At 39.6% G+C, this 25,944-nt stretch overlaps 1 protein-coding gene and 1 long non-coding RNA gene across 2 annotated transcripts in view; one reads left to right on the plus strand and one right to left on the minus strand.

Annotated features, from left to right (window-relative positions):
- GMDS (GDP-mannose 4,6-dehydratase) overlaps window positions 1–25,944 on the plus strand; it is a 405,376-nt gene that overhangs the window by 262,172 nt on the left and 117,260 nt on the right. The gene's annotated exons all lie outside the window — the stretch shown is intronic.
- LOC311432423 lies at window positions 8,242–8,962 on the minus strand. Its single transcript, XR_014690054.1, has 2 exons — window positions 8,887–8,962; window positions 8,242–8,593 (listed from the first exon to the last, which is right to left on the minus strand). It is a non-coding gene; the product is annotated as an uncharacterized lncRNA (long non-coding RNA).

The raw sequence follows: 25,944 nt of genomic DNA on the forward strand, positions 1-25,944 counted from the left end.
TGAAGGTAATATACAGAGTGCATCACATCCCTACACTGGATTTAGATATTCAAAAAGTAAAGTAAAAGATTAAAAAATAGGCAAATATATACAGTTTGAAATGCAAGAAGACACAAGTATTAACTTCTTACCTATTAAACCTTTCTGTCTTGAAAAGACGGGGTTTTGCAGACTTCCTGCAAATTTTGAAAAACTACAGGAAACTTTATAGAGATTTTATGTGTCTGTGAGGACAAGCCTGTTATTTGGAGCAACAAAAATAGGCCAATGTGCTCAGCTTTGAGATGGCACATCCTAGTGAATCAAGGTTTTGTCTCCTAATTTATAGAAATTCCAATTAATAAATGTGTTTACAGTAACTTTTTAATGTTATTCTCTGTACCTTGATGCACCAAACTTGCAAACATTTATACATGTGAAGTCGTTCAGGCTGGAGTTCTTGGGATTATTCATAGTCATCAAAGTATTATCTGCCCTTTGCTGACATTTTCTAACAGCATTTTGTATGCTGTTTTATATTCTCATCCTTATATCTTTGTCTTTACAATATTTTAAAATATTTCAGCTACTTCTATTGTAGGCTCCTCCCTTAGAAAATGTGTGTAAGAAAAATATTCTTTTTTTCCTTTGTGTTTTTTTACTTACAGGTAAAATGGGATCCTCTTCCCAAACTGAATTTGCAACTCTGAGGCAGTAAAGATTTGAACCCAATGATATATGACAGACAAAGTTATAAAGTCATTTTTAAATATGTTTTTTCCACTTTTCAGTAATTTAAGTATTTTAATTAAAAGCTTTCAAAAACTGGCACGCTGCTAGTAGCATGTAATTTAGTAAACATTTGCATATAAAGAAGTGTTCTTTAATTAAGTGCTTTAAGAATAAATTAACAGTTGTGTTTCTTAAGAAAATAAAGACATAAAAATGTTCCTGCATATGACTGTAATACAGCAGATCCAAGTGATGAATAGTTAAAGGTGCATATGATTAAAAGACAAAGCAATAAAACATTTCCAGAAACGTGCAATTTTATCACTGCCAGAAATGTAGAAGTTTCTTTTTTCTGAATTCCGTTAGTAGCTAGAAATACTCTGTCTGTTTCAGCTTCAGTAGGCAGTTTTCCCTTACATCCATATTACTATAGGGGTTTTGAGTGCCTTAGTGAGTTTTAAACTCTTGTGATGAATGAAATATGGAATCAGACTGTTCAGTTCCTTAGAAGCTAATGGCTGGCGTTGTTGTTGTTGTATCAATTAAAAAGAACAAGCAAGGAAGAAGTAGATTTTGGAACAGTCTGTTTTATGGTAGTTCTTGCAGCCGAACAGAAATCTGAGAACAAGACTTGAAGGAAAACAAAGAGCTTTACAGTATTTTTTTTTTCTTTTCAGGAAAACACACAGAAGCTAATTTTAGCTTCTTGATCAAATTGACCCAGTCTTTAACCCTGGCAAACGTTACCACAACACACTTCCAATAGACAATAGTTTGCATACCAGCATCGCACTGGAAACAGATGTGCTTGCAGGACTGGCTTTTTTGGGAGCCTCTCTGAGAATTCCACTACAGTGAAAGCCTGAGAGTGCTTTCTTCCTAATTGGGTTATAAAACTGGGTCTTCTTTCAAACCCAGACTGTGATCTTTTCAGCGTCGCTTGTGCTCTTTAAAAATTTATTATGTCACAGCTATGTTTTGACCAGACTTTCAAAATATCATTCACTCGGAGAAAAGTTGCTGGCACGAAGCTTGATTATTATCTTGGAAAAAAAAAAAAAAATTGTTAACAGCTGGGCTATTCATGGGCAATGGTTGCACAGTTTATATATCAAAATGTTTGGAATGTGAACAATTACCTCTTTTACTTTCTTACAAAGTCTCTTATAGTTTATAAAGTCTGGGTTTTGTTGTTTGTTATCAAAAATATGTAGTTCATTCCCGGCTGCATCTTCTCTGTGCCCCCCTCTTCTCCCCCTACTGCCCCATCCATTTTCCTAGCCTGATCATTGAAGTTTCCATTACAGCTGCTGCTACCAACCTCATCACAGTCATCTCTTATATACTGCATTGTCACAGTAGGTAAATTTTGCTTCTACTGGGGGCAACGGAATATTGGTGGTCCCCTGAGATACGTATTTTTGAACAACAAGGTTTAGAAGGGATTCTCCTATTCAGATTTTTTATTCTTCTGTAAATTATGACCTTATTAATTTTCAAAGTATTTAGTATAGATTTTTTTTTTCCTGCAAAGCCTGAATAATCCTTAAACTGTAGGACACATAGTTGAGAGATGGGCTGCATCTTGGACATGCAGATAATGTTTTTGAGATCACTATTCTTGTCAATAGTTTTTGTTTGTTTGTTTGTTTTTTCCCTAAGTAGTATTGGTAACCCATTCCTGGACCAGGATTTAATTATTTAAACTGCTAAACACTGCAAAAGTATAAACTCACTCCAGAAAGTTTACAAGTTTACAAGTAAAAATACAAGTAGATGCAGACAGGCAGTGGAAGGAGGACAAAGGGGCATAACAGCAGTTACAGGACTACCATCAACAGTATTTGCAACATCTCTGCAAAGAATAGTAATAAGGCAGGTTTTTAGATGGTTACTAAAAGCACTCTTCATCCACTGAGACCTATGTGGAAGGAAATAAAGGTTCATAATTTCGTAAGGTTGAATAATTTCAATAAAGGTTCAATAATTTAGTCTGAACAGACTTTCTTCTTCCATTGCTTGTTGATAAAATGAAGATCGAGAGTCTTGCATTTTTATTTGTACAACCTCTGTGCCTATGTCTGCCCCAGCTCAAGCAGAGTATTTAAAATTTAAATTCTTAAATAACAGGTACTTTTTCTTCCTAATTCTATTGAATATTGTGTAGAATAGTATATATATATATATATATATGAAGATTTCTTTTATTTTTAAAGTCATTAATATCTACTACAAGTATTAATGGATCATGTGACATGAGAGAATTAAGGCTGGGCTTTGGCGCGCTAAGTGAGGATTTTCTCTTCCACTTTTACTTTTGTTAATATTAACAGACCAAGAAAAATACATATATTGAATTTAGCTATTAATTCAATATGAACCCAGTTTGCAAATAAATTTGAAGGAATTAAAATTGCATGTTTGCGTTATGCATAGAATATTTGCTAGAAGTAACTGATGAATCTCTACCTTGGGTGTTGATGGTGCAACTCATAACCAGTAAGGCTGCACAGGATACAATACCTGGAGCGGAGGCGGTCAGAGAACGCTTTCTTAGGCAAAGATACATTTTGTGAAAAGCAAGACAATTTGGACCACTTTGATCAGCTGACAGTGTGTTTTGCTTCTCTCTCTCATATGTTAATTTAGCCTGCTATTTGCCTGTGAAATTATATCCTTGTCTGTATTTGAGAATTAGTCTGTCTTACAGGACAGGAAAAAGTGGCATTGAGTGTAAGCAGTATTTAAAAGATAACATTGATCCAGCATTGCACTGATTGAAATCCAAAAATGTGCACAAACTTCAGAGGTTATCACATTTAGGAAAGCACTGTAGAAAAGTCACTTAATGCAGGAAAGCCCTGAGAACTGGCAGAAATGAAATGTTACATCTAGACAGACAAATGATGTTATTTGCCAATACATCTTTGTTCATCTCTGCAGTAAAGGGTGGCTGCAGTTTATCACTAAATTTGATCAGAAGTTAATTTCCGTTCCAAGGTATACCTATTTCTGTTTTTAGCTTTAAGGGAAAGAATGCTAGATATAGGCATTTAGTCATCCCCTGTCCTTCCAGCATTTCTTTAAAAGTCAGTCGGGCTTGCATCAGAGAATTGGCATGTTAGTGTTGTCTTACGTTTGGAATGCGTGATAGCGACATTTTTATTCAGCCTATTAAGGGTACATTGGTGAGCGTGAAGGCAGATTCTGACTTGGAGTCAGACGCCCTGAGAAGGGGGAAGTGTTTGGTATGCTGCCTTTCTTCCAGCTTTACTGCAGGCATTCCTTTAAACTTCTTTACTTGTGCCTTCTCTACAGCCTGATGTACGTTCATGCAAGCATTTGTTACCTTCACAGTAAACATCTTCCACAGTGTCTGTCTAGGACAAATGTCCTTCATCACTCGGTGCCAGGCTTGAACCTCTGGCTTGCTGTAAAAGGCTGGAAGCATCCCCTGGCCGGGCAAGTAATCTCCTTCAGACACAAAGCTGACAGCACAGCTGAGAAGGAATGTCAATGAGGTGTGCCTGCTGGTGCTATTGGTAAATGCTGGCTCAGAGGGCCTTAATCCCAAAGCAAGCAGAAAAATTTATGCAGTTTGCCCCACTACAAGTAAAGTGCCTGCAGTGAACTTCCATTTGTAATTATTGTGTTTGTTCTAGATGTTTCAATTACAGGTGTCAGGAGTAAACTTCTCTCTGAAGCTTGTTGCCTATTTCAGGGAGTTCATTCTGTACTCAAGGAGCGTTATCCAAATGCAGCTATTTTATGTTGAATTCAGAAGTGAAATATCTTGTGAAATATTTAATTACTGTAACTTTGGAAATGAAATGACAAAAATGATTGCTTTAAGGAAGGACATGAAAATTAGCAACTTATATTTTCATCCCTGGCAAGTGCAATGGCAGCTTGGCTCAGGTGACTGGAATAACAAGTCATTATCCTAGGTAGGGGAGTCTTCCTTTTGTAAAGCTGTGCAGTGTATTTTGTGGTGAAAGAGGAGAAAACATATCTTTATTTCTTAAGCTGCTTTGGCTCAAAGTATTAAGTATTGCAAAGAAGCAGATTGTTCAGACCATCCCTCTTTGAAGAAATCCAGACCTATTTGAACTAAGCAGAGAAGTGTATTCCAGATGATTGATTTAGGAAACTGGCTTGGATCTTAATTATAACTATTAATATTATCATTACTACTTGTCAAGGAAATACTGAAAAGAATGTGTGAACCCTTAATGGATAATGAACTTTTAAGTCATATTTTTGATCCAAGTAGCAGCACAATTGCACCAGAAGAGTAACTTTCGCTAGGAATGGCTGACGTGTAGTCATTGTGACAACAAATAGCTCATGGTTTCTGCGGCACTGAGCATCCTTGTGGCTGTGTTGCTAAACCCTGAAGCTTTCGTATGGTGGTCTCTTGGCCATCTTGGTCATCTGATTCACAAGGCTTGGCTGGCTCAGAGGCCCAGGTAGCCAGCTTCTGCATTTGCAGTGGTGTAGATCAGGGCAAATGCAGGTGAAGGCAGTCTGTGTGCTTCTAATTTGGGGCAATGCAGAGTTTACTCATTTCTCATGGGGTAGCTTACCCGCTTTCTATTTACAACAACATCTGGGCTTGTACTTAAATGCCTGTCTGAAGACTTGCTTGAATCGGAGCCAGGGCAGGTCATGCTGGAACGGTTTTCTCACGTGAACAATACTATTTATTTATTTATTTATTTATTTATTTCCATTAATTGCAATTTCTCACTACGGTTCTGAAATTTGCACTGCAACTTGTATAAGTAAGGGTCCGGAAATAACACTGAATATTTTTGTGTTTAGAGAAGATACCTGTTGGCAGAGTAATTCTTTAGAAGGAAGTACCAGCTACGTCTGCTGTGAGTTTAGATAGGCTAAGATCAATCCCAGCTTGTTAAGTAAGGTACAGGAAATTAAAAATAAATAAATAAAAATTGTAACAAGCATGAATAGTGCTGATTTTCCAGTATTTTCTGTCCTGATGGTATAAAAGTTTTCCCATTAGACTGCCAAAATAACTTACCAGTTAAATGCTTGCCTGATTTCATTTGAAAATTTTTACATTAACATATGAAAATGAGCTGAGTTTAATGTTGCTAAAGAAAAACAAAGAAATTTGCTATTTGTGGAGACTTTTTATCCATATAAGCATGGGGAAAAAATTGCAAGAACAAGGTAAATTTTTCTAGGTAATAGGTCTTTAAGTCAAATATTAAATAAAAAAAAATATATATATATATATATAAAAAAAAAAGCTGTATTTCTGGCCATCTTACTTCATGAAAAAAGGCAAACAGTGCATTCTTTTCTTTTTTTTTTTTTTTTCTTCTGTGAGAGGAAAACATGGCAACTGTTGGACTTGAGGATACTTCTGGGCTCTGATCCTGCAGACAGTGAATTCAAAGGATAATATGACTCATGTGACATTATTCCTGAGCATAAAATTACTCACATATGAAAGTAATGGAATGTGTTTGAAGTTTTGGGCCAAGGTTTTGGTCACTCAGCAGGTGGTTAACTTGTAACCTGGAAAATCTTTGTTGGTGGTGGATGTTTGGACAAGGGAATAATTATTAAAGATAGTAGAAAGGCCTGCACATCGGATGAAGCGGCCAGTGACTTAGCAGTGGTGTGCACGGGGAGGGAAAGGTGCTCTGCATAACCAAACAGTGCCAGACACTCAAAGGAAAGGACCATGATGACTTCCTTGTGCCACAGCATGCTCTTTTCTGCAAGTATGCCCGTGAGCTTGCTGGCACCATTTGCTGGGTTAAGTCCTGCTTAAATGAAAAATAACCTGGCACCGCATATGCCTTTTATGTCTCTTTTGTAAATCTCACCACTGCAAGGGAGTTATGAGGTGATTTCTGCTCGTTTGGAGTGAACAAGGCTCGTTGGGGATGAAATCATCCCCATCGGTTTCAACTGGAAGCATGAGCAAGTCTGTCATTTAGTAAAGGGTGTGAATCCTTCTGGTCTGGACTCTCTACCTTGCCTCAGTGGCAGGTGAGGCTGGCGGTGGCACCTTCCTCCCCTGCTCTCTGGCCCCAGGTCTCACCTTCTAATGCAGCCAGAGCAGCAGGAACCGACCTGAATCCACACTGCTGGTGTCAGGACAAAGCTCGCCCTCGCCAGAGCAGAGTCATAGGTAACAGAGCGCTGATGCAGCACATCTCTTCAAGTCTGTGCCTCCCTCCTCTGGTCCACGCACCAGCTGTTTCATTTAGGTCTTTGCTTTAGGCACGGGGCGAATGAACTCCTGTTTTAGAAACAATTTAAGTAGAAGCAGATTTGGGCATAAATCTTCTCTTGAAATATTTGCTTTAATATCAGCTGAATTTCTGCCGAGTGATGAATATTAGTGTTCTACTAAATGTACATGCAAACAGCTTGAGTACATGCGTAGACATTCCTACATCTCTGTTTCAAGCTGTGGGGAAGTATCTCCAAAGCAGTCCTGCTCATTTGTTATTCTAAGATTTCATTCCATAACACACCTTTTAGGAATTTGGATTCGAGGAGTTTGGCCCTGCTTCTCCTGTGTCTCTTTCCATCCTGTGAGCTTTTCTGCCAGAGCATTTTCTGAGACAGAAGTCTGGAAGAAAAAGTCTGGAAGTTAAAAAAAATAAAATAAAATAAAATAAAAAATAAAAATAAAATAAAAAAACAGCAGTTTGAGAGCAGTGCAAGGTGTAGTGTGAGCGGTGACCAAGTAAGCACATACACCTGCAGCCCTTAAACTTAGGTGCTCATATTCTGATGTCTTTGTGCCTTCTCACGTGTTAAGGGATGATTGGGGGTCCACCTAATATAACGCCAGCACACAAGGTACTCTTACGCCCATGCAGCACTTCACAAGAGAGTCGTGCCAGTGCCAATGTGGTGCCATTCCAGCAAAGCGTTTAAGCACAAGAGCAGTCCACTGAGTTCAAAGGACCTATGGGAGACCTTAAAGAGGAGGGCAAGCAGAAAGAGAAGGCCCTAAGCAGGTGGAGGGGGACGATGTTGCTAAACAGGTTTAGAGCTGCACAACTCACACTGCAGCAGTGGTCTTGCTTAAAATAGTGTAAGACCTCGTGGAAATTTAGAAAAAGGCTCCTTGAGCCAGCCATCGGAGCTTCCTGCCCTCGGTGGAGACAGCTGCGTTTGATTGATGGGTGCCCCCCCTTCCCTTCTCACCACGTATGCACGGCAAGGGTGTGAGATTTCCCCAGTTATTCTTGCTCTGAGGTTGAAGCAGATGTGCTGCCTTGCTTCCTTCAAAGAGAAAAATGTCCATTTCTTTGCTCTGAAAAAATTCAATTGCTGGGACAACAGGTCCTCTAATTCTTCTTGCAATTTATCATCTGTCTGTTCCTCTGACTGCATGGCCTGTGGCCTGCAAAGGGAAAGTGATGACAAGGCCAGCTGGCAGTAAGCACTCATTGCAGTTTAGCCCAGGTGGCCACAGTGCTTAATGGACAAGTCAGCTCGCAAGATGCATTGCTGGTGGTGAGGACTTCTGATTTCATTTTTGCCTGCTCAGTCAGCTTTAGACTTCAGCTAATTGTCTGGTTAATGCAGTTTTCTGCTCTGTCGTAAGACCTTTTGCCAAAAAGCGAATTAACATGAAGAAGAGGAAATGTGGGGTGCCTCCAGAAAGCCAAAGCTGTTGGCTCCTCGTACGAAATTGTGACGAGCAGACATTAGCTGAAGCTGGATACAGCTCCCTCCCTGCTGAACAGTGGATTGGGCCGTGAATCTGAGGAATCAAGCATCCTTCTCAACAGGACACACGTGTCTCAGAGGGGCTGGCTTCAGTCTTCACACAGATGCGTGAGCCCTCTTTTCCAGGCTACTACTACCAGATGTCTTCTGATAGCTATAGGAAATGCAAACTCCCAGTCAGTACTTGGTGATTTTTTTCCCCTGGTTTAGTTCTCCCTCCTGAGAAATCCAGAAGCTTAAGTTTTGAAAGGAAATGGATAAATAAAAGAGAAACTGAACTTAATTGGTTTGCTGTCCTTCAGATTTTCCTCTACTACAAAAAATTAACAAACAGAAAAATATTTCTTCAGCAGAGATAAACCTGCTCTTTGGCCTCCTCAAGCTCAAATAAGAGTTTGTTTTGATAAACTGATTGATGGAGCAAATTCTGCATTCAGTACTTCTCACCTTTATCCTGCCACTGTGTCCATGCAGACTGATCCATGGGCCCATGGGGACTCCTTTTGTGAGGATTCCACCTTTGCAGATGTCACCAGAAGGAGAAGGAGATCTTCATTGCTTTTTAAAATCAATTAGAAGCAGCTGTGAGAAGAATTAATCATTTTCTCCCTCAAAATGACAATAACCAACAGTACCAGGTTAAGAAGAAAATCACATTTTTAAACACTTCTATTAATGTAAGGCAGCCTTAGTACTTCCAAAACAGTTCTAATATGCAAATATTCTGGCATATTTCTAAACTTGAAAAACTTGCTGGGGAATTGGAGATGGAAAATCTGTTGTCTGAAACAGTGTTCTAGGTGTTTCATCCTTTAAAGCTTGGTGGCAATCCTTTACGCAAGAGCTTTCCCGAACAGACAAGCATATTTGAAAAAGAATGGGTGGGGGAAGTAAATGCAGGTTGACAGTGTAGACAGATTATTCAATCAAAGAGAGGACAAAATGGGTTGGATGAATAAAATTAGTGGTTCTTTCTCACTGGGCTCCATATCTTTAACCAGAGAACTAGTTACAAATCTTTGTGTTATCTCTGCCCGGTAAAGCACTGTGCACGGAGACTGACTTCACTGGTAGACAGCTGATTCCTCAGAGGAAAGCTTAATGCAGTGGTGTCTAGACCAGTGATATGTTATGACTCATGCATGCACAGCCTATAACCAATTCCACGCTGTCTTCCTGAGTCTGCAAATTGCCTGAAGCTATAGCTCAAAAAGACCTATATATATATGTGTGTGTGTGTGTCTTTCATATGGGATTTGTTATACAACTGCTGATTTTTGTAATCATTTATTATTTATTCTATTCCAATTATTTTAGATGATGGGAGATGGTTAATGAGGGCGAAGCTATCCGGAAAGCAGAGGAAGAAGTAGAAAGATAATAGGGCGGAAAAGCCTTGACAAAGGCTTGGCAAAGAATGAAGTTGGAGAATTAAAAGGGAAAAAGATCTTGGTGGGAGCAGTGATGGAAGTAGACTGAAGGTGGTACATATCCAGATCAACATAATTTTAAAATTTTAAAAGCATAATTAAAAAAAAAAAAAAAAAGGTGACCATGCTGATGGAAATACTTTTATATTTCTGGCCTAGACCATTCCCCAACATTTAAACAAACAAACAAACAAAAAATCCTTCAGAAAATAATTGTCAGTGAAGTCCTTGGTAGGACAATCAGCAAGTTAGCATTCTTCCAAAAGGATAATAGGACTCAGCTATGTAGAGCAATAAAATGGCATCAAGCATTCAGGTTTACGTCAGAGCGTAATGTGGGTTCTGCCATAGCTGGAGAGAAAAGGAGCAAGCTAATAAAAGCAATGTGCATTTGCATACAAGGGAAACCAAGCCACCGAACTGACTGGTGGAGCAGCCAGGCCACACTCCCAAGGGAACAGCAGCTTAACCAACAGCTGTTTGCTCAAACAGCAAACATGTGGAATCTTCTGGTGATGGATTTATTCAAATCCAGGTGGCCAGAAGCCAGTAATATGAAAAGGGAACAGGGTAAAAAAATATATTTATAGCTATTTACTGGCCCAGTAGATTACAATTCTCATGAATGAGAGAGATGTCAGTTAGCAAGCTCTACAAGGTCCTGATTTTTCAAGGTCTTACAGTGACAGGACACAATTCCTTCAGACATGGAAAAAATGTTAGTTGACTAGGAGGTGGCAAAATTCATTCTTCAGAAATGCCCTTGACTCATGCTGCTGCCCTTGACTCAGCTGGGATTCATGACATCCGTGGAAGCATAGGAAATATCCCAGCTCACACCAGATCTTTGGCCAATTTTTTTTTTCCTTAGAATAAATCTATCGTACTTTCTCCATGAACTCCCTTGTCAGATAATCTCCAGCTTTCTAAACTTCTTTAGATAACTGTTGTAGCTCACCGGGAATTCAAATGCTTGTGTGTCTACTTTTAAGGTGAGGCAAAGCTGATTTAGTTCCCCAACCACGTGCGTATGGGCAAGAATGGTGGTTGATATTTGACTATTAAATCTTCTCTGTTTCTTTTTATGTTGAGGTAATACTTTGGAGCCTGTCTCCTAGACCAGGACCTCTGGTCTATAGGTACAACATGCACACAGCAGGATAAACTGTTCTCAAAAGATTAGATCTAAGAGACAACAGATGGAAACGGCAGCCAACAAAGAGTACATGGTAACATTGGAACAGAACTGCTCAAATCCAAACAGACTGGCCATATCCCATTTTCATAGTTTGGAGTCCCACTATGCAAATTTATAAGCAATAAAAGTCTCCTGAGAAGGGCTCCCATTTATTCTGCCATAAAGTTGGTTTATTCTCAATTAAGAGGATAGAAAAATGACCACTGGAGAGTTCAGAGAGTTTTAATGAGGGCCTTCAGAACTAGGTAAAAGCTGTATTTCATGAAGCAAACCAACATTTAATGACTCTTCATTTCAGACAGACCACTTTGAGCTCTGCGTTAACTCGTGGTTTCCATCTGTTTGATGTATCTCTCTGTTGTCTCTTTCCTGAGATTGTAAAGTCCCAGAGGAAGAAGCTGCATTTTTAGTTGTGTGTTTGCACAGTGCTAAAAGCAGATTGGGATTCCTTTGTGTTAGGCACTACACAAAAAAATGTAGGAAGAGAGTGGATTTTGTCTCAAAGGACCTTCAATCTGTTATAGACAGGCCAGATAAAGGATGAAAGAGGGAATAGTTAGAAAAATACCAAAGGTCATGGCAGGGCTACACGTCTCAGTCTGGTATACTGCCACTGGACTACATTGCTGCTGTGATTGGCCTGGGAGCACTTTTCCTGCACTATGTTAATTTATTGAGGGAAATGTTAACTGTTATGAAGCATCTTGCCCTTATTTGTGAAGAGAAAGTATAATTGTTTGAAACCTTGCAGGTGACGTATAGTTTGTGAGGAAGATGTAGTACTGAAGTAGTTCAAGACCTAGAAGAAGGCTTTTGTGTAAAAATATTAGGTGGATTTTCTTTTTTTCCAAACTATATTGTTTGGCATGGTAAATTCTAGAGCTTCTCCCTAAAAACCTTACCTTGCTTCATTCCTGTACCACCACTACAGCTGTGATAACGTTAGTCAATGAAGGCTTTTGTTGTGAAGGTGGTTGTCACAACATCTTCCAATCTTCTACCATGGCTTTTGTCCAAAGAATTGGCACATTTCTCAGTAGAGAGATGTTTATTAGATACTGAATGAAGCAGCAGAATGTAACCCCCAAGATGTTCAGGTGCTTGTTCATTGCATAGCACTGGGGATGTGGAATCATTTGTCCAGGACATGCAAGATTCAGCCCAAGCAAAGACAGCTTTGAAGCAGTCCAGACAGAGCAGACAAAACCTCTTTTTTGAATGTCTCCATGAGAAGCATGGAACACAGTGTGGTTCCTGCTCTGGGCATCTTTGCATTTCACTAAGCCAATTTACTATCTAGTGAGAACCAACCAAACCAGCCTCAGTGCTTGATACTGCAAGCCACTGAGGCAGAATCCCAGTCCTGTTGAACTTCATGGATATAAATAACCCTACCAACGGACCTCTGGCCAGGTATGAGAGAATGACCACAGGCTGAGGACTTTTTCTGAGAGGATGCTAGCCTGTGTAAAGCACACAGAATTTCACAAGATTACATCCAGTGATGTAGCAGAACTGGTGTGCGGTATCCTCTGGATATTAATGTCACTCTAAGAGAATGAAATATGCAGTGAAGGAAAAGCCTCTCTGCTTGAGTTCCAAATGCTAAAAGGAAATGCTGTGAAGAATTTTGCAAGTCTGTATTGGGCAGTTTCAATGTATTTTTTTCATATGCTGATGAAGTATGTAAATGCATAATACAAAAGCATCATTATGTGTGTCTTTAAGAAAAAAAAATAACTTAGTTTATTTAAAAAGAAATAAGGAATTTGTTTAATTTTCTGGGAACATTGTCCAGTGAAACATTTATCTTCCCTATGGTCCAGTAAAATTATTGTAGAGCTGCCAAAACTCATCTTGAAAAGTAAATAGAAAATCCTGCAACTTTGGCTCATCTAAATGAGAATAGCTATTCTATAATGCTTTTCCAGGTTTAATTAATCTTACTTTGGACATTAAAGTTACTTGAAATGGAATCGATTTTAAGATTTTTATGTACTACCAGGCACAGTTAACTTATCTGTCTTCAGCAGAGAGGTCTATTAGTGTTTTTTCCATCAGCGTAAACCACTTTTTGCTGTAGTTAATCCTTATCCGTCTATCTTTATGATTTCAGTATTGTTTCATGTAGTCCCACACTTTGCCCGAACTCTTAATTTACACATTTGGCTTGGCTGGGTCCCTTTCACCCTGCCTACAAATTTATCCCATGTCATCTCCTCATAGCAATTTATAACCTCTATAAAATGTCATGTAGAGTCACTTTTTATGTATCTGAGTAATGGTTAGAAAGAATTGCACAGGGAATCAAAAATCTAATGAGTTGTACATTATTTTACTATTTATAACCAGAGAGCAGCCATTGACAATATTTGGCAATTTTACAGCTAAGAGCCCGGACTATTGTGCTTTTGAATGTAATTTATTAAGCAAATAAAACTCTTATTGGTAGCGGGCCCTGTTAAACCTGTGGCACCGCATGAGTTCCAGGCCCATACAGCTGTGGACGTTTCACAGTACCTGCATACATCTTGCGTGTCTGGACACTAATATTTTACACTTACTTCATAGTTTTATTTATTCAATTGCTTTTATGCTCTTGATTGGGCTGTAAGCAGCCATTTATAGCAGAAACCTTGGGTGGGGAGGGAGGGGGCAGCACAAGAAATAAAATGCATTTATTCTGGGAAGATTTAAATCCCTGTTTTATGAGGCATGGTATTTAGTAAGTCCAGGCAGTGGAGAAAATGTCCGAAATCTTAGTGGTTTACACTGGCCTAAAAATAATCTCAGAAAATGGCACTGAGGGGAGAGAAAAAAAAAAAAAAAAAAAAAAAAAAAGAGAGAGGGAGAAAAGAAAAAGACCAGTGCAAAATCACCCTGCAATAAGAGAGAATAAATTCAGGCCTGTTCCAGAACTGCCTGTGGAAGCTTAATTCTTTTCTCTCCCTGACTAAATTCTCCTAATGAAGTTGTTTGACTCACTAGAAGGAAGCCTTGTAACACTGTAGGGAATTAATATAATCTCATTGCATGAATCCGCAGTTATGTGTAGGTAAATAAGTTTGGCTTTATTTCTCTCTCAGTGATTTGTATCTAACAGGAAAAGCTTTTCTGTTTGTTATTTTTTAATGCTTAAATGATTGTGGTTCTTGTTGCCCTCCTGACACATAAATCAGGATTATTTCCCCTTCAATTAGTGAGATTACACCAGTATAAAATGAGCGTAACCAAGGCCCACCTGTATCATACATGTTAAAGAGGAGCAAGAGCAAAGGCTGTTCTGTTATTCATGTGGCTAACGTGCTTGCCATTGATTAGATCTTGCTATTTGCATAATGCCTTAACCAATTAAAAGAACAAGGTGATGCGGTGCTTGCATAAACATTTGCTCTGGGAATTAAAAGCAGTTATTAAAAACCTTATCTCCTCAACGTCTGCCTTAATCTGCAGTAATTTAACAGAGGCCGAGGGGCGACAAAGTAGGGGATATCGGAACAGCGTGGCCTGTGTTCATCTGTGTTAAAATGGATGCTTTGCATTGCTATGCACTGCTGGCTGTTGTTTAGCATCGATCACCTTTCCGTTCTCCAGGGGCTGGCCCTGTGTTGGAGAAACAGCGGAGGGGCTGGCATAGGCCTTACTGTTTGTTGTGGGTTGTTTCCCTGCTTTTTTTCTGTCACCTACAATGGCCAGTTGTCTGTGAGCTCGTCCACATTCTGGAACCAGATTTTGGAATACTTTTTGTCGTCGTTACTGCTTTTAGCAGTATGCGCTTCAGCGTGCAGCTCTGCCCAGAGGCCGCACGGCCTTGGAAACACGCACGGCACGGGGCACCCTGTGAGGGACTACGAGTTTGTAATGCCATTCTCCCTCCTTTTGTGGCAGCTTTTGCCTTTACAGTCCTTTCTGCCTCATCCCCACACACGCCCCTGAGAAGGAAAGAGTGCCTTAACCTGGTTCAGAAGGCACCAGTGGGTTGAAGAGTCTGTGAGAATGAGCAAGCCTTCTTCCCACATTAGTATTAACCAGGATATCCTGTTCCTTGATCACTGCCTCAAGGATGAGGGACTTTTTATGTACGGTATACCTTGGTTCGTAGCTGAGAAAAGAAGAGGCTTCATCCATTTTAGGAATCTTGAAGGGGGTGGCCATGGCAGGGGGGAGGACAAGTTAATAGGAAACAGATTTAGAAAAATATTCTATCTGTCCTTCTGGGTGAATAAATCAGCGACCGAAACAGCTTGATAGCTGTAACCATAACCTACAATGCTCCACAGAAATAAATATTCCCTTTAGGTCACTGTCTACATACCGTATCGTATCTGTGCACTTGGCAACAAGTTCCTGCAGCGCACAGCAAACAGTTGTGAGAGTGCAGACGGGACGGCACGGCACAGCTCGGTGTTTTGAGCAAAAATAATTGGGAAAGTATCATTGCTGGATATTAGTAACGCATCACTTAGGTTTCACTGTGCCGTGTTTGTATGCTGTGTGCCTGGGATATAATTTGATTGCCTGTGCAAACATACAGTTAAGCCCTACCTGAAAGATCAGGTAGCTGTGCTTTCTTCACTAGCATGAGTAATTTTATACGTGGATCAATTCTCTTCTCAGCTACGTTTGTTTCACTATTTACACCCACATAAACAGCAGGAGAAGCTAGCTGTTCTGATGTCCTCCACATTGCTAGCTTGAATTATTATTATTTATTTTTTTTCTACACCCAAAGTCATTCTCTCATCTCTGGGAAATATTTTCAAATTCACTTGAAAACAAAGCTGGCAAAGGTCTCTGGATTTTTTTTTAATTGACTAGTTCCTGCATTTTTTCGATCCTACCCTGTAAAACAAAATACCTATGCTTTGCATTTCACACCTAGCAAGCTGCTTTTCTTCTTCATTAACTTCTTCCCCTGCCAACCCCCTCCACATATCTGAAGTGTGGCAGCCACTGTAGTACCGAACAACTGTGTTACCTTCAAGTTCTCATTTTTACTGACACAAGAGTGCTAGAGAGGGGGAGTGTTGCCCATCGCCTCTGCAGTGTTTCTCTAATTATTGAACTAGTATCTCTAGGGTCTAGTAAAGCTTTGCTCTATTAGTTAGTAATAAAGTAACCAAACTACTTTTTTTTTTTTTTTTTTTGCCTTCTTTGGTACCTTCTGGCCTTCCTAAAGGGAGCCCCCACCTACTGCAGTAAATTGTAGCTGTAGCCTTGATAATACAGTGCTTGGACAATAAGGTCTCCAGGGGTGCTTACTGAAAGAGATTAAACTGTAATTAAACTGCCCTATGAGTAAGAAGGAAAGGGGAAAAAAAAGATTTGTGGTTTTCATAAAGCAGAGAAAAATACATTCACTGGTGTTTACAGCCCAGAGCCTTTTTTCCTTTTGCCGTCTTGACTACAAAACAATCTTATTTTTAGCTGAGCAGGGTTTGCAGCAGTGCCATATCAATCCCACAATCCTCCTCCTTGAAATAATTGCGCCGGGTTAGTCCCCAGTCAGCACTAACTGACTGCAAAGCAGGAAAGAAGCATTTAACACACATGCATGGAAGTGGATGAAATTTACCATAAAAGTATGAATTTATGTAAGCGGTTTGCAATTCTGCATATATACATGTTTTTAAATGGGGCCTTAATTGACCACACAGCTATATAATATCCTTTTGTTTAGGCTTAAAGTTTTGTTGGGTGGGTTTAGGGGACGTTTGTTTTTTGTTTTTTGTTTTTTTTTTAGGGGGGTGGGGGGGTTGGTTAACCCCTCCTCTTATCAGCTCAGCTATTAAATATTGTGGCTTTCCAGCTATCAGTCTCCGATCAGCACAGTTAGTGCATTTTACCTTCCAAGGAAGTGCACTTTGAGCCAGCTGGAGCACGAAAAATGTAGGAGCTGGAGAAAGTCATAATTGAAACAGGCGACTGCTCCAGTACAGACAGGAAATAAAAGGAAGACGGGGCCCTTCAATGGATTAAATTAGATGTTTCAAATTCAGACAGTATCAGGAAAAAGAAGACTTATGCTAGAAAAAAAAGGTAACAGTAAGTTCATTCAGCTGAACACCCAGCCCTCCCTTCTCCCCCCCTCCTTAACATGTGTTTTTGCTGGAATCTTGCTCTGATGCTCTGAAGGGTAGAAACTACACAGACCCCTCTGCTTGCCAAACAACAGAGTAGCAGGTCCCTGTACTGATGTTATGCTATCCGTATTTTCTGCCCCTTCAGACAGTCTTAGGGTATTCTCTTTCTGTAAATTAAGCATGAAATTACATTGGACTGAGGAAACAAGATTTCAGCTGCTTGGTAGTTAGAAAGAAAAGTACGCTGCACCTAAAGCAAAAATTTTAAATGTATGCATTTCCTGTGCATTAGTTTGAGATATGCCAATTACACCTCTTTATACCTAGTCTATGCTTGCATCCATCGATTATAATGTGAATTTCTTGCATTCAGGCTAGTTTCTTCTTGCTGTGCAGCCACCATCTAGTGTTGCAGACTTGCATGGTTTATTATGCCTGCAGAGATTTCTCCTTAGTCATTTGCGTGTGAATATATACAGTACGTGATGACAAACTGTGAAGACTTCTGTTCACTCAGAGTTTAAAATGGACATATTATTCCTGAGTGAGCTCCACACGTGAGCTTTGTGGTCATTCCAAGCAAGCGCCACCAAAAATCCAGTGCGGTTCTATGCCATCAAGCAGTCAGTGAATCTGTGACTTACATTTTTTGTATGTAGCTGGTTTTCTTTGATTTTTACCATTCACTAGCAAATTACTTGAGCTAATATTTGTACTCTTCATTCTTGATTTAAGATATTTCAAGCTTTGGAAGCATCTAGAAAAACTTCAGGCAATGACTTAACATTAGAGCTGGACAAGATTTTTTAAAATCAAAATGTAATTTTCTTTTTGATGAAAAAGCACTTTTCAGATAATAATCGAAAAGATGGCTTGCATATCAACAACTGAAGTTATTCCTTGGCAGACTAAAATCTTTACATTTTAAAACATGAAGCAAAACACCCACCAAGGTGGGCCAGCATCTGTTACAGTCTGACCAACGGGATACATCTTGCTGTGCACCTTCAAGCTTCCCAAACTTGGCACTTTGGGAAAAATGAAATCTTTGACTCAGAACAATTAGGGTTTACAAAGTGTATAAATTACATCAGGAATGCCTCTAATCACTCATTTACCTTTTAAAATGCCTCAAGGGTTTTGGATTAGAAGAGAACCATCGCAAAGATTAAGAAGTATCTTATAAAGGAATGGATATAGAGAAATGTATTTTTTCCCAGTGTTTGGGGTTTTTTTCTTCATCATAAAAAACAGTTTTGCGGCATGTGGCCTGTAAACAGAAAGCTTTTTCTTGGAACAGGACTTTCAAAAAGTGAAACAGGTACATGGAAGCCTGATAAGAAAGCTGGAGGAGTAGAAGAGAGAAACTAGACGAGCCATGAGATGAAGTAAACTCCCTAGCTGTGCTATGTTTCTGTGTGGACTTTGGTTCTCACCAAATTTCTAGAGTTGATCCAAGGTAAAGAACTGATTTGAAATACTTTCTTAATTTGAGCTATGTAGATTGTTCCCTCTTTCTGTCTTTTGTCAGCTTACATGCACGCTACCCTTTGTATACTCACACAAGAGCTAATTAGATCCCAGAAGAATCAAAGGATGAGGAGGTAACATTTGGTAGAATGATATTGTGCATTCTTACAGGGTCAGGTGAGGAGGTGTTAGAAAAATCTGAGTTGAAGAAATTATTTGGAATGAGGGAACAGTTGGTTAAATAAAGGTGTATCTGCACCTCAGTTTGCAAATGCCTTTGTCTATCTTCTAGATTCCTAAAGTATTATCATTTCTCAGGGTTTTGGGGTAACCTTATCAATGTTTTTACAGCACTACAGCACAATTTTTGTGAGGAGTCTCTCATTGCAACTGGTTTTGTAGTTTGCCCAAATGTGAGGCAGGAAGGAAACAGATGAGTAACAAAAAGGTGTGTAACTAGACAGGACTAAAACTCACTTGTTAAGCTGAGGAGTTCTGGAAAGTTGCCTAGACATGGAGTAAAACCAGAATGTTTGGTTGAATTCTTGCTGCTGAACACTGGGGACAAACAATATTTAAAGTTAGATGGCTTGGGTTCTTTTTTTTTTATATGTAAACAAAAATACGTAATATACATAATGTATATATATGTATGAGATAGATGGGAGATGAAAAAGGCCTTTTTTTCAGCTTTATTTTACCTAGATGTGATTCCATATACATGCATGTTTGTGTAATTATGTAATTCAAGAGATTTCTGTGTTACACATTTCCCTATCCAGCCATCTCTTATTTATCTCAAAAATATAGGACATCACACCATCTGCTTTTGCTGCTAAAATTGATCTCAGGAAGCATCCCTAAAATTGGGCTTGAAAACATGTGACTGTGCTAAAGGATACCCCATGTTATGAAGATGCCTAAATAATCCTTGTTTACATTTTTGAACAGCAGTCATCCAGTGGAAGTATTTTCAAAATAGGTATTTCAGGAGACATTTCTGGTGCTTCAGTTCAAAACTGGCTCTTTGCAGGAAAAGTGTATGGTGCCAGAAAGTAGGCTTCTGGGAAATTATTATGGCAGAACCTGTGGGGGAAAAAAAAATGACATTTTCTCTTGATATTGTGAGCAAAACAGTTCTGTGGAGTGAGAGCCATGCCTGTGTGCTGTGAGATGTAGGAGACGTTTTCAGGGCTCTGCCAAGGCCCAGGGCACAGCAATAGATATGTTTCTTCAGGCCCTTGGGTCTCTGAAGAGAACCTCAGAACAAAACCACGCCGAAGCCAGGATTCCCGAAGACTTAGGGAGCACTTGTAGCTTTGTGTGGGCATAGCTAAACTGGCTTCTTGGTAGGTCTTTGAGGAAGTGAAATGCTGCCTCTGAGGCAGCCCTGGTTTCAGCCACAGAGTATTTCCTTGAAGAGGCAGAACCTCAGTAGCTGTGTAGGTGTGAGAGCGGGGAATCAATACAAACATTTTCGTCTGGGAGTTGTTAATTGTGCTGTAAGCTAGTGGCATTTAAGTACTGTGCCAACAAGAATATTTGCAGGTGTAGACACGGGGTGCATCGTGATTAGCACGGTCTCCAAGTCAATGGTAGGTCTAACGCCTGAATTCGGAGCTGCGTCCCCACTAGGAGGAGGAATGCAAGCAAAACAGCAGGCCTGGTCAAAGCAGCGCCTGGTGGGTGCTTCCATTTGGGCCTGCAGATCATTCATCTGGAGAAATTCTCAGGCTCATCGCTTACTGATAGGTGAGAGGTGTGACCTTCTGCGCTGTTGACAGACGGCTGACTGCAATGTGGTGATAAGGCCTTGTGATCGACGAGATGTACAGCACCAGTCTACCAACAAGGAAAAGATCTGGGTATAGCTCACAAAGCTGCGGAACTGAACATGCTTAAGCACTGACAACATCCTCCATTTGTCCAATAGTCCTGCTACCTCTGAAAAATAAATTTGAGTTCAGTCTGGTTTCAATGCTAACTTCCTTAAAAGATTAATATGAGGTCACTCAACTAAGGGTGTTACTGGGATCCTGCTCTTTTTTTTCTTTTTTTTTTTTTTTTTCTTTTCCCCTCAATTCCCTGGTGTTCTACATTACTTTATAGTCAGGAATGTGAACTTTAAAAAGTAGTTAAAAATTAGTAGGTTTTTTTCAGTCAAGGATAAGGCACGTTTGCGCCTCACAGGTACTGCTCCCATTTACATCACTTTAAATAATTTTTCTGCCACAGTCAGCGTAAAAGTTTTTTGCCAGATTCACAGAAACGAGAATTTGAGCCCACAGCTTGCATAGACATTTGTGCAATTCCCTAATAGTTTCTTATACGCCTACAGCGGAAGAATGAATCAAGAATTAATTAGCACATCAGGAGATTCTCACCCTAGCTTCCTGTCTTTCTTTTGTATTACATTATTATCCCTGCCTTCCAAATTGGTGTTCCAAGGCATGTAACAATATGCAGCTTTCGCCTGCAGAGGTTGGTAGGAAATACTCTTTGAGTTACTGTCTTGCATTTTTTGTTTGATTTCGGAGGTTTGGTGCCAAAATGCCAACAATTGCACAGCTTCAGGAAGAAACACAACTAGAGTTGGTTGTTGTTTGGTGGTGGTTGTTTTTTTTTTGTCTGTCTTTTTTTTTTCCTTGCCTTCCTTTCTTTCTTTCTTTCTTTCTTTCTTTCTTTCTTTCTTTCTTTCTTTCTTTCTTTCTTTCTTTCTTTCTTTCTTTCTTTCTTTCTTTCTTTCTTTCTTTCTTTCTTTCTTTCTTTCTTTCTTTCTTTCTTTCTTTCTTTCTTTCTTTCTTTCTTTCTTTCTTTCTTTCTTTCTTTCTTTCTATTTTGTAACTTGTACCTGACGTCATAATTTGCCCTAAGCATGCAGAAAGATACATAGATCTTTGTGAACCTTTTGGCAAACTTGGCATGAAATTCGTATTTGTAGAGAAGCTGAAATCCAGAGAATATTTGTAAGTTCACTGTGAAAAGTTCTCACCTCTCCGTGGGCATGTTGGCTGCAGCGGATGCCAGCTGGATTGCCTGTTCTTCAGCCTCCTCTTCACAGGCACTTACAGAGCCAGTTTGGGGAGATGTTCAGAAGCACATGTAGGAGCAAGGAGCTGGTAGTCAGTGGAAACCAGGCACCTGCTTGCCCTTTTACCTTAGAAAACTTCCCTCATAAATTTTGAGTCACGGTGAAGACCTGGAAGGGAGAACTATTAAGTTGAGTGAGCTTGGGTGGAAAAAAGGCACAAAGCATCCATAACTGGGCAGAGCAAAAGCATATTCTCATGCCTCAGCTTGCTAACACAAGGAAGAACTGTTTGGGGAAAACACCAGTCCTGGATACAGAACGCATTACCAGAAAATACCCAAGGCATTTCAGCTGCTCCCTGGTAAATGCCTCTATGTATTTTGTTTTGTTTTGTTGTATTTTATTATTTTATTTTATTTTATTTTATTTTATTTCTCTTATGCACTATAACATTTTCTGCACATGTGCTGCTGCCAAGGTGCCATTGACATGCCGTGAAGCCATGCCCTCATTTACCCTCAGAGTAATTTGTTCCCGTGTCTCCCTTCCTACGTACTGGACTTCACCAGTCTGGGCATAGCTCCTCTCAGATCTCTTGCTCAGCTCTGGTGGGTTGTGTCCTCCAAGAAACAAGTATTGCAGTAAAGTTCTGCTTCCAGCTCAGTGGCATCTCTCATAGCACCTGGTCTTCTTCTGGTATGAAGTTCTTCTTGACCAGCACACCAGCTTTGTGTCAAGGGAACGGTGCTCCTAGAGTTGTCATTTTTTTCTATGATGTATAAATAGCATTTTCTGACTGCTCGTCATCTGATGACCTTTTGTGAAATGTCAGGCCAGTTTTGTTTCTGCAGCAGCTCCCATTCCTTACATCCTTCTCGCTGGACTTCCCCATGCATCTGAAAGGTCGTCCTACTATTTCTCTTCTCTTCCCATAACGTGCTCTCTAACATAGCCATACCCTTTTAAACCTGGCTGTGCTTGCTCTGGTCCAGTGGCATTGCAGCTGTGCTTTTTGTGGTCTTTTGTTATGCATTCCTGTGTACAAAACAATTCTCAGTGCTTTAAAGAGTTGGGATAGTAACAATATTGATAATCTGCCTCAAAAATGAGGAGAAAAGGAGCTGTGGCGGACTGCATTCTCAAGGGTAGAGTAGGTAAAAGGCACAGAGAAGCCTCAAACTGAGACTGAAGGGCCACCTTGTTTAAAAGGCAAACAAACAAACAAACACAAAACACCCCCCCAAAAAAGGCTATATAGTGAAATAGAGTTCTCTACTACTCAAAATGATTGCTACTCTCCTTCTGAGCTGGAGTGATTCTTCAGGATCTGGTTACGGTCTGCTTAAACTCAGCAGTGTTTAAATCAAGGTGATATTTAGTTTCTGTGAGCCAGAGTCTCCTTTCAGACTGATAACCATCTAAAGTAACCACAGATTTACACCTAGGTAAAGCAGTGTGTTCTGGGGGGCAATTTTGGACTTACACCACTCTAAGTGTGAAAAGAATGTGGCAATAAACGACAACAATAAAAATGCTTTATTAAGCTGATATGAGTGCACTAAAGTCATAATAAGCACATCTATTTACATTAGCATCCATTAAAATGTAGCACACACATTATCTAATAAAAAATGAAGTTTAATGCGGATGCCAGGCTGCAACATTGTTGAACTCTTGAATTTTATCAGCTCAGTGAAATAGGTCCCATTTTAAAGAGCTCTGCCTCCCGTGTCTTGAGTGGTAAGCAGGAACTACTAATAAGTTATCTCTCCTCATTTTCCTGTTCTAAGTTGTACTAAGAAATGCTCGGTATGTACAGAGTTTGTGATAGCAAGACCCAGAGTCTCGCTATGATACATTGGCATGGAAGACCAAATCATGCCTATCACAAGTCAACCTTGCAATTTCTCCTCCTCATTATTTATTACAACACGAACACACTGGCAGTGCTTGAATAATCATGATGAAACTACAGGAATGAGTCAGGTGATTGGGATTTGGAATTTAGATGTTGCCCCAGATGATTTGACTTCAGAAGTGCTCTACCAGGCTCGAAGTTACTCTTCCATTTCCAGTACGTGAATTTTACCAAAGTTCTCACTTAGTATAATCACTATTTTATATCATTGCACAGTAATAACTGTCTAATATACTGTAAATTATTATAGCTCTCTTCCTCTAATTTGTTTGCTAAGAGGAAACAGGCCATTTTTATGAGAGAGAAATGAAGCGGCATTTCTCAGAAAGCAAAGCATGCAGATGACCATCTTATTATTAGAAAAAAGGAAACATCAAAAGATGTGAGCCGTTTGTTTAATCATCCCAAGCTACCGTGGTCACCCTTTCAGCGAGCCTCCTTCAGTTTTCCCACCCCTTCCCTCCACGTCTCCTTTGTACAATCTGCAGTTGTTCACCATACAGACCCTGAGAAAAATGCAAAGAGTATTGTGCCCCATCCTGGCAAAAATGTCTGTGTGTCCCCCAGCGTGGAGATGCTGAGAGCATCGAGTGGGGGCTGCTCCCAAGTCAAAGCAGAGCTGCCTTGGAAATAACTCCAGGGGCAGGAGGGCTGCAGCTGTAGCTTATCTCAGGTTGTGGCTGAGAAACATGAATTTGGAACAGCACCTGGATTTTTTTTTAATTTTATTTTTTTGTATTTCTACAAATAGCTGGACTCTTTTTTTTTTTTTTCTTTTTTTTTTGCCTGGTTCATTCACCCCTGCATGTCCAGTGTGCTTCACTTTGCATGTCCCCGACGACTCTCCGGGTCTGGATTTCTTTGTGACCACATGGGACCTAGTCACATATGCACTCACCTCCAGCCCAGGCTGTCACATTCTTTCTTGACTACTTATGTGTGCAAAGTCTAGTGTTTTAAAAAGTCTGCCATTTGTACATGTGTTTTTTTTAAACGCTTACGCTGTAATGATTTTAAAGCTTTTGCTTTTTAGAGAGTAAATCTGGCACTGTGAACGATTATTAAAAGTAGTTTCAGCTTGTGTTACAGATACTTGATGTAGGTCTCCAGAGAAAGGCTTACAGACTCTATGAGTAATAATTAAGTTTTCCTTTAAGAACATTGCAAAGAGATTAAAAATGTTCAAGCCTAAAACCACTGCATACTGCTTTAATACACGGTGTTGTCCATATAATTGTATAGATAAAATTAAGGGTTGTTTTTATTTATTTTATACTTTTATTTTGTTCTGAAATAGGCACTCCCTAATAGTCAATATTCCCTTTCAAAAATGGTTTTATCACAGCTAAGCATTTAATAGAATAGGTTTTACAAAACCTCCATTTAAACTGGGAGGAAAGTATCTCCTCATTTCTCCAGTTTTAAAAATTTTATTTTGAACCATCCAAGAGTACAAAAATCTGTTAGAGAGGAGACAGAGTGATGGAGAGACAGCAACACAAGTTTGGAAGCATTTCCATGAAAAATATCAGAATAAATTATTTATTACTTTTTTTAGAGGGGGACAAAGTAAGTAACAATTTTTTGCTAATTAACCAGCAAGTAAACTGTTTCTTTTGCCACACTCCAGTTCATAGGGTCTGAACTACACTTCTCCTCCTTTTCCTCCTCCCCATGCAGGGAAATACTTGTTTGTGCTGTGGAACCACCACCACCTGCTGCAGTAAGAGTTATGGAGCAGCTGCACTGAGCAGGATTTTCTTGGTGTAAAATTGCTGGAGAAAGACAAAAGTTGAGGGCCGTTAGTATTTTTCTAGGGATCGGACCCTTAAGACAAATGCAAGAAATTTTACATAAAAAATTGGAATAACTGAAATACAGGGGAAAAAAAAAAAAAAAAAAAATGTGCCATTGCTGCATTAAAGCAACACAGAAACTTGCTGTGTAGTGAAGCCCCAGGATCAGTACCATACCCTGTACAGGGTTAAATAAAATTAGGTGTTTTTTTCCGTAAATCTAAAGGTTGTTCATTCACACAGCTCACACGTTATAATCAAATGGGAGCCCAGGAAAAATGGTCCACGGGATCTATTCTGACTTTAGTTTGTCTGTAACTCCCGGTGAGGTGGATGGAAGTCAGGATCACACCGTGGCAGGAGAATAGAAGCCCTTGTGTTCTGAGATGGACTTATCACATGGTTAGCAGCTGGAATTTATGTGAAGTCTTATTAAATAAAACAGCAGTAACCAGTCACCTCCTGCTGCAATATAGTTGAAGGTACAGTACCTGAATGTTTTCAGAAGCACTTGACCTCTCTGTTTCTTTAGCATCTCTGTATTTTCTCTTGCTTGCACTTGACAGTTTTAGACGTCAT

This window comes from Aythya ferina (genome assembly GCF_964211825.1).
Source record: "Aythya ferina genome assembly, chromosome: 2".
NCBI lineage: Eukaryota > Metazoa > Chordata > Aves > Anseriformes > Anatidae > Aythya > Aythya ferina.